The 15,199-nt window shown below is 46.4% G+C and overlaps 1 long non-coding RNA gene across 1 annotated transcript in view; it reads right to left on the bottom strand.

Moving 5' to 3' along the window:
• Positions 1-1,049: 1,049 nt before the first annotated feature.
• The window catches only part of LOC140644054 (uncharacterized), a 45,051-nt gene continuing 30,901 nt past the window's right edge, over positions 1,050-15,199 (bottom strand). The window contains exon 4 of the long non-coding RNA XR_012039728.1: positions 1,050-1,136. This is a non-coding gene — a long non-coding RNA (uncharacterized lncRNA). The remainder of the gene's footprint in view (positions 1,137-15,199) is intronic.

Genomic DNA, 15,199 nt, shown 5'->3' with positions numbered 1-15,199 from the left:
GTTCAAACTAATCCTGTCTGTCTGTTGATGCTTTACAGAACCCCCTTGGCCCTGTGCAATGGGAGTTAGCAGCTACATGTCTTCCTTTCTGTGCAAATAGAGGATCAAAGCCTTGAATCTAACAGACAGCCCATATGGGTTGTTTGGGGGGGTTGTTTTCTGGCTTTTCCATTTTCATTTCTTTTTTTTTTTCCTTTTCTTTGAGCTGAGGGGAAATGGAAAAATCAGGGTTGTGTACAGGCGGCAGCCGGAAACCAAGAGCCAAAAGTAGTTTTGGTAGGTTTGATTCTGTTCTCTCATGCATGCACAGGCTCGGTTTCTGCCAGTCGGACTGCAACAGATAGTCCTTGTTGCTCCCCTAAGATCAGAATCAGGCCTACTGAAATGAAAGCTGAGCCTGTAAGAGAGCTCAAATACCCTCATCTTGGTGATGCCAAGCACTTTGCTAAATAGGTGGCTCAGTTTTCACGCCTTTAAGCAGAAAGCCAAGAAAGGAGGATGTTAAGATGTCTCACAGGGCTTAAAGTACGCCAATGTGGTAACATCCAACTGTTACTTTTTTTAAAAAAGGAAACCTAATTCCCTTACCTACATTGCAAATTATCCATGAAAATATTAAAACCAACAGAGTTATTTCCTGGTCGCAGTTGGTGTTGTCTATTTTCTTTTAATGGTTGACCTCCCTTGGAAAGGAGATTGGTTACTTTCACTTGTGTCTGGTCAGCTTTACTGTTCAGGCTCGTGTTGCTGACATATAGTTGCCAGCGCTGCAAAGAAAGCATTTCTGTTTTTTTTAATTAGTCCTTCTCCCACTTTCCTGTTAGAATTACTGGTAGAATTATTACTGTTGGCGCTAGGTTCCTGAAGATCTTATTATTTACGAACTTCAGATCCGGCCCTTGCAACAACCTTTTACTTGTTCCTGACTCTAGCACAGCTCTTTGCCCACTCGTGAAGGACAGTTTTGAAAAGGCATCACTCATTCACCTAAGCTCTGCTCACAGAGCTGCATGCTACAACTGTCCAGGGGTATACGTGTCACCCTTCTAGCATTTTTGTTCTTTTCCATTTTTTTTCTTACCTTTTCTATCACTTGAAGGACCTGTTTGGATGCATCAGAGGAAAAAACATAATCCCTAAAAGAGATGAAAAAAGAATGCATGTGAGCCACTCTGATAAAACCCTTTCCATTCAGCTCTTCAATCGAGAGAATAAGAAAAACATGCAAATATTTTCCAGATGTGACATTCAGCATTAAAATTAGCCTTGTTTTCAAAATAAGAAAGCTAGTCTAAAAACCTGGAGGTTTGACTTGCACTCGATTGGGATGGATGTGTCTTGTGACCGGCCTACTGGACTGATGTTAAAATGTAAGCATGAAAATACACCTGATCCTGACTGTACAGGGGTCACGAAACGCTCTCAAGTCTTTCTTAAGCAACAAGGTGATATAAAAATTGGCTGATTAACAGGGTCAAAACAGTGCTAGGGGCAGGGATGAAACATTGAGCAGTCACCCAAAACAGGTGACTTGTTTTGTTAGGTAATCAAGGGCATCTTAATTTCACTGCTGCCTCCACAAGACTATGGAACTGAATCACACCTGGTAAGACCTAGATGTCTGGACACAGTGTTGCCATCTTTAGGCCTCTGCTGTCCAGAGGAAAGGGATGCATTACATGCTTGTCAGAGCTGGGCAGCAATACGGGACCATTTCCGCTCTTCAGACCAACCTGTGCAAGCCTTTTATCTTGTAACTAGAACAAGATTTGGAGGAAATGATGGAGCTGACTTAGGGAGTTAGGAAGAAGCTACTTCCAGCCTGGGAAGAACTGCAGTTCTCATCCTGCCAAAGCCCAGGAGGCAATTTCCTAGTTCTGGTATGAAAACCTAAAGGGCCGAGTTTGATGCAGCTCTGGGTGCAGCATTTCCATTTGGACAGCAGAGCGCTGCCTGGGTCCTGAGCCATGGCGCAGCAGTGGCAGTGGCAGCTTTTCTGCTCCCAGTGCTCTGTTCTTGCCCTAGAAGATGTCCAGTTCTCCCACTGTTCGTGTCTTACCCCAGGCTCTTATCCTCCACTCTGCGGGGAACAGAGTGCATCAGGCTAGCGCAAGTATGATGTGTGATTTAGGACAATTTTTCAAACTGTACACACAAGATCCCAGATCTGATCCATACATCGGCTTCTCCCTCCCTTCTGTCCACCTCAGCTCATCACTGCTGAGTAGGATCTTAGGAAGATTTACTGTTTCAAAAATTGATTGGAAACTTTCTTTCAGAATATATTCCCTTTTAGAAAGCATCATTTCTGACAGGGCCCAGGGAAAGGGAACAACTAAGGAAGAAAAAAACATGAGTTTTCAGAGTAGAGAACCTATATTTTTCACTTGGGAATATTTTTGTATTATACAAAATGTGAATTTTTCCTTAAAAATCTCTCCAAGTCAAAATAAAACATTTTGTTTTACCAACTGCCCCCCTTCAAGAAGCCTGACACTTTTTTCCACAGGCAATTTTTTACATTATTTTCATTCTAAACAAAATTAAACTCAAATTGTGGCATTCTTTACAAGGCAGAAATGCCAGGCTCCAACCAAGTCTGATTACCAAGCTGTGAAAACTTCAACCCTGGGCTCAGCCTCTGTGCTGCCGAGCACTGTATATTACTGGGTCACGGCTAAGAGACGCAGTCACGCACCGGGGCCAGAGTAGAGGGTTCTGTGTATTATTAGATGCTTCGCAAGAATATCTATAAACTCACTCCTGCATTAGGAGCCTCTGACTCTAGACATTGCACAAATGGAAAGGATCGAAATATCTCTCTCCCCTTCTCCCACATGGGCTATAATTCCGTCCTCTTTTTATTCTTTTTTTATTTATTTTAAATTTTGCAAAGTTCTCCCCTCTGTCAATCCCACTTCTGGGATTAGAGACAAAAAGCCAATTATGAGCGAGAATGGCATGTGTATGGAAAACATGCCAGTCACGTTAGTGCTGCTGTTTCTTCCCTTCTTGAGCACAGCTTCCTGAGCGGAGAGCCGACGGGGAAGCTGTGGCTGGGACTGCCGGAGGGGACCGTTCCTGAGGGCAGGGAGAAGTGGGTTGCGCCTGTTTCCTCCCACCCAGCGGGTGCAGCTCATTGACAGATCACAGCTAGCAACAGTTCATTCTCCGTTTAGCCATATAAAGGCTAAGGAAGGCACTGAACACACAGCGATTCTCACCCTTATTTTCTCTTAACTGAACCACATTCGAAAGGACTGAGTAGAATTTTTGCTTTTTTTTTTTTCCCAAAAACCCTTACAAACTGCAATAATAAAAATTATTCAGCCGCAATTGCAGTGATTCTCTCTAGTCTCTTCTCAGCACGCCTACGCCAAGGAAGCCATTCACACCAGGGAGGGTGGGCTGCAGTGGGAACCTCCTTCCAGCCCAGCTCGCTACTGCCCTGGGGGGTCCTTGCACCAGGGGATGGAGAGGAATTTATGATGCTGTGATAAAAAGGGATTGTCCTTGTGAATGGATTTGCAGTCCGTGTACTGTAACACCCTTAAGTCACCAAAGGAAGGGAATTGTCCTTGAATTGCCACTGAAAAGGATTCCAGCAGATTTTTTTGAGATTTGTGGGGGTTCAGGAGCCTGCTTGAGTTTTATCATGCAAGTCACTCAAACTGAAAACATGCCTGAACACTGAAATGCTTCACACAGCTAAGAATGAGGGTCTGCTGTTCTCTAAGGCCCGGCTTGTGGCTGCCTCCTCCCCAGCACCTCAGACATAATTCAGATGGTCCCAAGGCAGCAATTCACCCTCACTTCCACCACAGCCCAGAAAATCAAGCACAGAAAATTCGAGCTTCAGTCCAGCAGGCCTACGGGAAGGCTGTGCTTTGCAACCTGAGACAACCTCCCAGTCATCTCCAAGATTAAACTCGAGAGCTGCAGCAGTAATCTCAGCTTCCAAACTCTCTGGGAGCATTGCTGTTCTTGTCCAAAAGCCCCTCAGAATTGCTCTGGGCACCGGGCAGCAATTTTTCAGGAAGATCAGATGTTAACGTGTGAATAAAACGAAGTTGAAAACGAAGAGTTTCTTTATACCTGGTCTCTCTACAACAGGACGAAGGACAGAGTCCACCTGGAAGCTGAGAGGTTTTGTATTTGGCTTTCATGCCTGTCTGGTACTTAAAGCTCTCCCTCCTGTCCTTTCTTCTTGCTGCTCCTGCCCCAGCCTCACCGCAGTGGAACTGTCCCCGTGGACGGCTATTGTCTGCCTGTGCCCACAGGCACCCTTCACCTCGTTGTACCACAGCACTCAGCAGGTGGCTGTGCCCAGAATAAATCAGTAGGCACGGTCGCTCAGCAGGCACACCCCATGCGAGCATGTGCCTGGGATGCTTCGCAGCATAGCAAGGAAAAATTTGCAAGGGGAACGAGCAGTGTCAAACGCGAGCAAATCATTTTTATAAAAGCAGTTCAAGAATTTGAAGAGCAAGAGCCCTTTCTGCTTCATGCATCGCATGCCTGAGCCTGGAGGGAATCTCAAAGCTTAAGACAGCCTGTCCTCCACGGACTGCACTTGACACAACCCCATGAAGGGCAGGCAGATGGCCCTGGCCATGCTGAGCGCAGCACTGCAGCAGCCACAGGAGCTGTCAGGCTGGCTCTCAAGGGAACAAGCATCTGTGATAGGGAGGGGAGTCAGGGCTTACCGATCGAGTCTATTTGCAGCACCCTTGTTTGGTGTCATTGAAAGGATGAGAATGAAAAGCCTCATTCCCTGTGTATTGAAGAGTTGACACATAAATCAGAGCGAGCTGAATGCCTGAAGTAGTTGGTGCAAGAAGAGCTATAAATGTAAAATAGGAATTGGTATTGTAGAAGTGCTGACTGTGGTTTGACTTCGGTGTGCGCCTGGGGGAGGCGGGGGCTGCGCTGTCTGCCTAAAACAGACGTCAGGGATTAAGGTGTTGAGCTGAGTAGAGAATTGAAACTCCCTTTCAAAAGGAAATTTCCAGACTGCTTTTATTCCAGAAAATCATTCCGAACTTCTCCTTCAGGGGCATTTCCAAAAGCCTTTCATTTTGATTTCTGACTTTCTTCCCTTTCAGCTGTCATCTACAGTATTATGCAAACGTTTACAATGAAAAACATTAACAATGAAATGGCAAATCCACTCGGAGCACTGAGCACTTCAGCGCTCTCCAAACTGCTCCCTTCCTCCTCCTCAGTCTTCCCCTGTGAAATCCACCAGCTGAGCAGCACATCTGGGTCTCGAAGGAACCCTGGATTCTCGTGGAACTGGTCCTCTGAACCACCTCCCAGGGACTTCAGTGAAAAGGAAGACGACTGCCTGTTTGCTCCTCTCCTTCACACTCTTCATCATTTCTATCTCAGTTTGTGTTTGCAGTTCAGCAGTTCCTGGTTTCCAAAGCTCCTCCAGTCTCATTCCCTGCTCAGAAGGGTGATGGGAGAGCAGGAACTGTGTGATTAACCAGGGGCTCTCACTTCACCTAACTGCAAGATGCTCGTCAAGGTCAGGTTTCGTTGAACACCCCTTACGACCCCTACACGCACACACACACACACAACCTTACCCTGGTCTCATCACTGAAATATCTGTCTGGCATCAGACAAGCAGAAAGAGCAAGGTTATGCTGTGCAGAGATATCGCCAGGTCCCGAAGGCAGGGTGATCACACCCACTGCTCCGCAGCCCCATGCACTGCTGGGTTCGGCGGCTCCCAGGCCCAGGGCAGTTTAGAGACAAACAGGGCTGGTTTAGAGAAACAACTGGAACAGAGACGCTAGCTGGGACAGAGCCACAGGACCTGCCAGTTCAGAGTGCACCCAGATGACAAAAGCTGGACATCCCTTGCATCAATGCTGTCACTGTGTCCAGTGTTCAAGTGTTCAGGGTCTAGAGAAAGAGTGGGGGTTCTTTAGTTGAGTAACGACTTCATTTTGGCTTTGTGCCTGAGGGTTTAACTTAGCACAGAGCACAGTGGTGCTAAGTGGAGTACAGAGTGGAAGCAGTTTCCTGAAGCACCCCTGCCACATACTTGTTTCTCAGGTGTTAAAACTTCGAGCATCATTTAAGACTTTCACTAAATCCCCCTCCCCAAATCCTTCTTTCTGCATAGCTGTAATGTCCTAAGGAACCTGCCCTTGGTCCGGCTGTGAAATATTTTTAAATTTAAAATTTAAAAGCTTGTGCCTGCTTACCTGCTTTTTCACTAGGAAACACCTTTCCTTGATTTCACTGTAGGGAAACAGTTCACAGCTCCCCTGACCCTCCAAAAAAATGTCAGGAAGTCTCCTTAAGGAAAACTTCCTCCCAGTTTGTAAGTGGCAGAGATTCACTGAAAGACAGGGGACCACAGCCCCTAATTAGAGACTCTCAGCAGAGCTCTGCTCATGGGGCTTTGCATCACAAGCTCCCCCCTGCCTGCTTATACACCATCCAGCCCTGCGGGGAGAAGCGTGCCAATACTGGGCAGGCAATAAACAAGGCATCAGCCTTTCTCCCCCTCTCCCTCAGGGCCCTGTCTGATTGTTTCAGCCACATACTCCTAGAAAACTTGAACACTCCATATTTCTGGGAATCTCACCTCACTTCCACATCTGGGCCCTGAGAGCAGAAGACATCAACCATCCAACCCACCTGCCCTTCCCTACCCACCAAACTGGCACTGAATTTCCATTGGCAAAGCTGGTAAGAAGCCTATGGCCCCCTGTCCTCCCTTCAGAATAAATAATGAACGGTTTCCAGAGGACCGGGAGCTATTTGTATCTGAGCTGCAAGAACCCATAGCAAACAAAAGGCCCTGGGAAGAACGGAACAGTGACTATGATGTAAATGGAGCAAAGCTTGGGGCGATGGGGTGGGAAAAGAGAGGGTTTAGAGACAATTATATGATTCTTTAAAAAACAAGCAGGCAACACCCCGGAGAAGTGTGCTCTAGGAGACTGTGCTGAGCTTGTTCAAGGAGTGCATGTACTGGTTGAAGGAAGGATGGGAGAGGAAAGGGAGGAATGCTGTTCCCGCCATCGTTACATCACTTTTCTGTTAAAGAAACCGAGTGGAGTGCAGGAGGAGCAGAAAAGCCAGCTGCGAGCTGAAAGACCGCTCCAAGCATCCCGGGGCCTGTGCACAGATTGGTTAAGTTCAGGCTGCTCCTGCTCCATGAAGGTCCCAGGCTCTTACCTCCTTCACTGATACGATAGATCTGAGCATGTGCTTAAGCATTTGACTGAATCTGGCTCCTCTAGCAGAGCCTGCAGATTTGTTCTCCATGCTGCAACAGGGTGGGTGTGATGCTAAAGTATCAGGGCTTTCTGTCACAGCCCAGCCCATCCAATAACCCAGGCCAATTCCTGGCCTTCTGGCAAAAGCAAAAGATCTCAGGGACTCAAGAGTTTTAGTTGTTTGCTGGAAGGTTTGTTTGGTCTCTAAGTACAGCAGTGCAGGCAGATTAGGGACATGTTGATCTGCCAACCCAGTCCTCATCAAAACACCAAAAGCTCCAGCCTGTAAGAAGAAGCTGGTCTGCTAGGCCAGATAATTAACAGCCAGGAACAGCCCTCAGTCCACAGAGCTGCGTTAACTTGTAACAACCATGAAACTCGTAGGAATACCTGCATGAGGACCTGATCCACACAACTGGCAAGGACTGATGCTGGGATCGGGCAGCTGTACACAGGAGACATCTGAAGGATGCTACGACACTTGCAAACCATGCTGAGAAGCTTGCTAGGCTGTAGCAGCCCTGCCCACCTGCTTGGAAATCCCCGCTGTGCAAGGCAGTTGAGCTCACTGACCCCAACGCTCTGTCACCCATTTCACTTGGAAATCCAAAGATGCTCTACACTTAGCTTTGATTCATCACCCAGCAAAGACCAGCTCCAGGAGTGACTGATCAGAACTTCAAAGCACAAGGAAGCATAGATACTAGAGAATGGTTCAAAATCCATTTAATCAGAATTCCCCAAGATTAACCGTTATGTCTGCTTTGCTGTGTGAGAAAGGAACATTCTCCTCTTTCACTTTTCTGTATCCAATAATTGAAGGAATCAAATCGTTTGCAAACCAAGACAGTGAATGGAAATCTGACCCTGAACTTTATGAATACTCATGTCTAACGAGCCACATGGGTTTATCCCCTAACGAGTCATGGCTCAGAGCAAAATGAGAGTTTTCAACAAAGCTAGAAGGGAATGTAAGGGCTTGAGTCCCTCCCCTCTCCAAGAATGCCTAAATGGTTTAGGAATAAAAACGCCATTGAAAGTCAGGTCAATCAGGAAGGGATTAATTTTGCCTACCTTTAGTCATTTAGCTTCCTTCCACAGAAATGGTATCTCCAGCAGATCGAAACTATTTTAGGTGCTTATCTTGGGATGAATAAATCACCTTCTACAGGTACTGGTTTCTTTCCACTAACTGTATGCAAGCCCAAACAGTTAAAAGTTGGAGGAGATGATTCTTGTCCATAAGCAAAACATCATGTCACATCTTTAACTCATTCAAACTCCTTGGTAAGCCTTGGTTTCCACATATATTGTACAAAGGGGCTTTGAAGGTGCTATTTTTTGCTGCAACTGCTCAAAAGAATATTTACAAACATGATACTAATTTTATTGTTGCTTGATCTATCAATTCTTTTTCTCTTTGACTTGTATTTCAGGTTCTCCTTTCCTCTTCTTAAAAAGGGGATTTGGGAGGGGGGGAATGGAATGGGTTGTTGCTTTTGGAAAAAAATCTGCACTGATTTTTATGTAAATTAAACCTTCCATATGTACGGACTCCAGGACATTGTTCCAGTCTGCTGCAGCTCTGTTTATTTTGATTGATTTTAAGGCTGTGATGAAAAGAATTTTTTAAATTAAAGGAAAATAAAATAATTTAAAAAGTCTTTCTTAATGGGTTTTGCATCACTAGAATAAAGTGATGTTTCCAGGACTAGCGTCAAGCACTTTTTAATGCTGATGAACTGCATTGCTCCACAAAAAGCCTTTTGCAATGGAAGGGCAGAGCTCCTGACCCAGTGAGATGGATGGCAGTAGTACAAACCAGTGTGTGTCACTGTTGACACAAGGTAAGGGCAGTGATCAACATTCCCTGATAATGCTGCAGCAGCATTGCCAGCAACCTCAAGCAAGTCACCTCCTTATAGTTTTATTAAGGCAGTGGTTAAGGTGGGAAAGGCATTTAGTTTCAATTTTAAAAGTACTGAACCACTTGAGAATCATGTGTGACCTCTTGCAACCCAGGTAGCGCCAACAAGATGCTGGTCTCCCCCGTGACTCTCCTTGTATTTCAGAAAGCCTACTGCAGTGCTGCTATGAGTTGAAGCCTTTGAAAAAGCCAGCATGAGCTCTGTGTCATGCTGAAAACCAGCAGAACAACTGAAAGGTCACGAACAAGAGCTGGCAATGCTGCGGTACCTGGTACGCCCACGCTACCCTGCCCAGCCCTTCAGACAGGATTCAGTAAGTCCCCGAAGTTTCTGAGAAGGACCATGTTTTGGGGACTGGGAGCAGAGAGGCAGATGACAAGGGAGGTTAGCAGAGGGCAGACAGCAGCTAAGAGCTCAGCTGGGGCTCTGAATATTTCCTCCCTAAATCTTTGCCATTAACTGAAAGCTGGTTTAGGCTGGAAGAAGGGAGTGAGTTCCTGTCACTTCCAGGTTCCTGTCAAAGCGTCCTCTAATGAGGAGTAAGGATGGAGAAGTTTTAACTCAGGTAAATTTAGGACTCCCTGTAGTTGAGGGAAGGCCAGCCACAGAACCAGAGCTCTCTGCCGTGGTGAGGTCCAGTCTGCAGCCCACCAGCTGCCTTCCCCCCGGCCCTCACTGTCTCCTTAGCAGAGAAGATGTAGCTACTGCTTTATCCAGCACCCCCTGCAGCAGCACAGCCCCATTGGGACCTGTCCCAATGCCTGTCCGCTCACGCATTAACTCCCTGCCGCCTGTTTATTTCACATACACTCCCAGAGAGTCATCAGATCCTACAGTACCACTGGCTTCATCTCTTCATCGCAAGCTCAAGCCCTGGACATTTTGCAGCTCTTAGAATTACAGTTCCCTCCTACATGTTTCCTTAAAATATGCAATAACATACCGCACCCAGCAGTATGAGAACCAAGGCAATTTTTTGTTTCTTTTACCACTATGCCCTACCTCAGTGTCTGCTCTCACAAGACCAGTGCCACAGAGGTATCTAATGCTGTCAGAAAGACCCCTCCAGCTCACAGAGGGTTGAAATAACACTCAGGCGTGTCCTGGCCAGGCTGGCAGGGAGCAGGCAGGGCAGCAAGGCAGGAGAGGGCAAGACAGGAGGCAGGAGGCCATGCACACTCCTGAGACCAGAGCTCACGCCTTGGTGTCATCGACTGTGCAGCTCTGAGCCGAGTGCTCTGCCTGTATTTGCCAGATATTTTCACTCACCGATTCCTGTATCAGATTTAATAACGTGGGCTTGAATCTGAACTTTGTGCCTTAGCATAATTCTGTGGAAGGGTATTTCTCTTTACTGGTGTCAATAAATCACTCTATCTGTTGGTAACAAAGGACAAGGTTTGTTCTCTGTGACCTCTTCAACAGTAACTGGTAGTTTGCAGAAAGAAAGCGTACAGGCTGTTTTTACAATAACAGGGATCCAAGTGGAGAAAGGAAGAACAGGTTGGAAAAATAGATTTAAAATACACAAAAATGTGTTAAACTCTTCCATGGTTTCCATGATTTCTAGGCTTGCTCTTAAAGCCTAAGCAATGGCCTATTTCTTGGTTCATATTTCAACAACCTCACCCGCATATGCCAAGTCTTACAGACTGGTTTCAAAAAATCACTCTCTTAAAAATCAGATGGAGAATAAAAACATTCAACAGCTGTAGGAGTTGGCCTATAGGATTTCCACCCCCACTGATGGATTTGCAAACCCTACTCTCAATTTATACATCTGAGCCTAGTTTTATTAACCCTGCTGCAGATTTACAGATCCTATTAGAGATTTACAAATCACACCAATCTACCCTAAAGGAAAAGTCCTGATTTATAAACCCACATGTTCTGCTTAGGCAACAAGGCCATGTCACGATAAATAACCAGCTGTATAAACTTGTTCCCGTATTTTTTTTCTCTCAGACACGCTCAGTCTGAGCTGTCTGTTGTGACGATGCAGAGTCTGATGAAGAAGGAGGTCTCCACAGGGAATTTTTCTCTCCAGAGAAGTCCAGATATTGCAAAAATATTTGATAGCAGACAGATACATACGTACAGGCGTACGTAGGTCTATTCACCACTCCCAGTATGACACCATGGCCTCTCCCTGCTCCAGGACCTCATGTACCTGATACACCTGGCCAGCCTGAGCTGCGAGACACCAGCAACGAGTTTGGCACCTCGGCTGGCAGCAGGAACCACGCTCCACGACACGAACTGCCGGGCCCTTTTTCAGTACACATCATCTGTGGGCTACAACTAACCACAGAACAAATGTGTCTGCAACAGGTCCGTTGCCATTCAGCCACCAGCTGCACGAAAAAGCTGTCTGATGCTTTGTGATAGGAAAACCTTATCAGTGCTGTGTTCAGGACTCATTTGGATAAGGCCTCACAAATGCAAACGTTGTTCCAAGATATTTCAGAAGTCTGAAAAACAGGCTGGACAGATTTTTCCTGTGCTTCCTGCATCGAGATAGTCTGGAAAGACCTGAAGAAACAGCTCGCTCGTTTTCCAAGACTCTGTGTTGAGTCTCACGCAGAACTTAGAAAAGCAGAAGCAGCAACGTGAAAAATAACAGACAACTGTCTCTGCTGGACTAGTGAAGCAACGGAAATTACAAACACTCTGAGATGAGGAGATCAGCCTAAAGGAAGAGCTTTAGAGAGTCAGTACGGAATTCTTTTTGCCTGCTGATGTCTGGCTTTTTGGGAATCTCACTTAGCTGCATGACTCCAGGAGCCTGATGATTTAAGAACACCACCAAAAATGAAGGTTGTTGGCAAAATGGAATACTGTTGCAACCACTTTTCTCCAGTTTCTAATCTTCACTTCTTTTTTTTTTTTTTCCCCTGAATCCCATTCCTCAAACCTCTGCTTTCCCTCTTCTTGCCCTACAAATTGCTTAGCTTCCCAGTATCCTTTTGTGGACATTTATTCTGGTCTCTACTTCCAAGATAATCTCACCATTCCAGTATCAGCCTCAGCTCCCCTTCCTGTCCTCGTTCTTGCATCTGATCACCTCTCCTTACCCCTTGCTATTTTTTTCGACCTCTGTTTCTCTGCTCCCTCCCTGCCAGCCCCTTAGACGGTCCCCTGCCTTTGATGGCATTTCCAAAGACACTGGCATGTCGCAATGAACCCAAATGGAGCTTCAAAGCCAAAGAGAGCACAGGCATTGCTTTGTGCATCGCACACCGTTTTTGTGGGTCTATCCATGCGGGAATAACACTGCACAAAGAGGGCATGCTTGGCCAACAGAGGAGCAACAAGTGCTATTCCCAGCAAGGGCTGGCTGTGTTGTCCAGTGTGTCAATTATGTCGGCTCTGGAGACAAAAAATTGTATCATTATAAGAATAAAGCAGAGCAGCGCAGAAAAGAACAATTTTGAAGCCTGCTAGTGGCCAAGAAATCTTGCTTATGCACAACTCTGCACACCTGTGCCTTGAAAACACACGCAAGATGGGGAGAAGGGAGGTTGAGAAGAGGTATTTCTCATTACACGTCAGGGAGATCAGATTGGGCCCTGGATTCTTAGTTAAGATGTCGGCAAAGTGTCTCCTATAAAAATAGCTGCAATTTGCTTGACAAATGCCGATGAGCGTGTAAGTGTTGTTTTGCTTTGCTTGTCAGCTGCCACTCTGCAGGCAGCGAGCTCGCTTCCCTTCACCCTCTCTGCCTGCTTCTCCTTCTCCGTCTCCGCTGCCTGCTCCCGCTCCGCAGCCAATCCCCGGCACGCTCCAGCTCCTAGCCAAATAAGGAGAAGCAGTGCAAGGAACCCCGGGTGCGTGCAGGCACCCATGCGCCCACCCAGCCGAGCAGCTGAGCCAAAGCGGCTTTTTTAGGTTATTTCTCCCTCCCCGGCTCAAAGAGAGGCAAACCCCCTTCTCCCTCCCTCTTCTGCCCTTCTGAAGAAATAACGGAGAGACACCCAAGAAATACCTGGGGTGTCATCGGTACACAACAGCCTGGGAAAAGAGGTTTGAAAAACAAACAAAAAACCCCAACAACAACAGAGGGCCCTGCATCAGCCCACAGCTGAACTGATTCGGGAAACAGGCACCGAGATAAGCTGTCACAGCACACGGCAAACCTGCCCACAGGAGCACATTTCAGGGTGCAAAGGGCACCCTGCTCTGCAGATCAGCGCTGCGAGGGCTGCTGTGTCTGCAGGCAAGGGGGACTTGTGTGGTGTCCTTAAGTTTTACCCACTGCATGTTTTAATCACAAAACCAGTGGCTCTTGTCTGTGAATCCTTAAAGATATTTCATTAACCAGCCCCCTGTCACACAGAGAATCAGTCTGCTGCCTCTACCAGCCTTGCCCGGCTCTCCCCAGGTCTGTTACATTTAAAGCTGCAAAGCAACTCAATTTTAGCAGCAACCATCTACTCTGGTCCCACAGCAGGTCTGGAGCAAGGAGCGCTGTACAGGGACGTGCTGCTCAGCATCAGGTGATGCCCTTCTGGCTTTTAAAAAGGCATTTTAAAGCAGAGACCCAGGCAGAATGGGGGAGAACAGCAAGGTACGCAGTAGGATTTTCAGCCTTGCAGTGCTTAGATCAGCAGTGAATGGAAACTATCCTCATCTCGTGACTTGTTCAGCCCTCAACAAATCCGGGGGGAGTGGGGGATATGAATTGAAGATTTTCCACAGACACTTTTGATGAAAACAATGACAAAATTGATATTTTCAGTTGATTTTTCCACTAAAAAAGTTGGGTTTTTTGTCAAATGAGGCAAACCCCAAATATTTCCATTTTTAAATTCTACTGCAGTGCCTCAAGGGAGTTGTAGTTAATTTGCTTTGCACTCCCCTCTTGGGCTGGGATTCCCATGCAGTCTCCATCCCTCACACTGCATTGTGGTGGGCCTTTTTTGGAGATGAAGACAGCCTCGTAGCTGCGGCCTATAGATCATTTTCACACTGTCCTGATTTTTCTTGAGGAAAACAGAGAAAACAAAACAGCATAGCTGAAAGTCTTACAGTGGTTTTTCTATCAGGATCCTCTTCCAGCACATGCATGACCTTCTCTTTCCACTTAGCAAGACTGGACGGACAGAAGAAATGTGGCCCCCCAAGGAAAGAAATCATGATGGTTATGGTGAGAACTGTTGACAGCCCATTGGTCTCAGAGCATTGAGGAGATGAGGACCCTTGCAGGCTCTTGTATCTCTGGTCTTTAATGGTGATTTAGCTGAGGATGAGTGAACCATGAGGAAATCTGGTTACACGCGTTGTCAACTGTGTGACACACGCAACCTAAACTTCCAGCACCAGGAGCAGGAGCTGCTGTGGTTGTCGTAGCTTCAGGCAGATTAGGCTCCTACTAGCCTTGCCCCAGGAATTTCAAGTGGGAGGGAAAATTAGGAATGTGACAATCTTGCTTGTGCTACGGATGTTGAGAATGTCTGGCTGCCATTTTGGTGACACCTCTGTGGCGGCTGCCACCTTGTTTGACACTGATGATCAAACACACGATCTCCACACAAAACAGCTACTGCTGAAGCCAGTGCTGCTTAGCTGGTGCTGTAACAGACTTGTACCCTCTGTGGAATTAATAGTCCGGCCCATGTCTTATTTTCAAAGGTTGCTAACGCCCTTCAGAATCAATAACTCAAAGCAAGCATAACAGGCCAGATAAAGAGAGCAGCTGCAAAATTTCTGCATTACTGCAAGGCCTCTGTAAAGCACAAGATGACTGTTAAGAGGCTTTTGGTGGCTATAAATAGAATTTACACACACTTCGAGGCAACTTTTACGCTGCTGGAGTGAGGTAAAGGACTTTGATATAGAGAAGAAATAGGCCTGTGGTATTTAAATAGCAGTGGTCCACATCCTGGTATTATATCTTACAAAAGCAGTTCACACGAATAAAATTTTGGCGGATAAAGTTGTATTTCTCCAGCAGTTTCCAGTCTTGGAGCCTTCCACTGCATTAAGGGGAAGAAAAAGAAAAGCCCCCAAGCCCCAGAACAGAGCATAAAC

This window comes from Ciconia boyciana, chromosome 26, assembly GCF_034638445.1.
Source record: "Ciconia boyciana chromosome 26, ASM3463844v1, whole genome shotgun sequence".
In the NCBI taxonomy this organism is placed as follows: domain Eukaryota; kingdom Metazoa; phylum Chordata; class Aves; order Ciconiiformes; family Ciconiidae; genus Ciconia; species Ciconia boyciana.
This window is presented reverse-complemented; position numbering and strand designations above follow the sequence as displayed.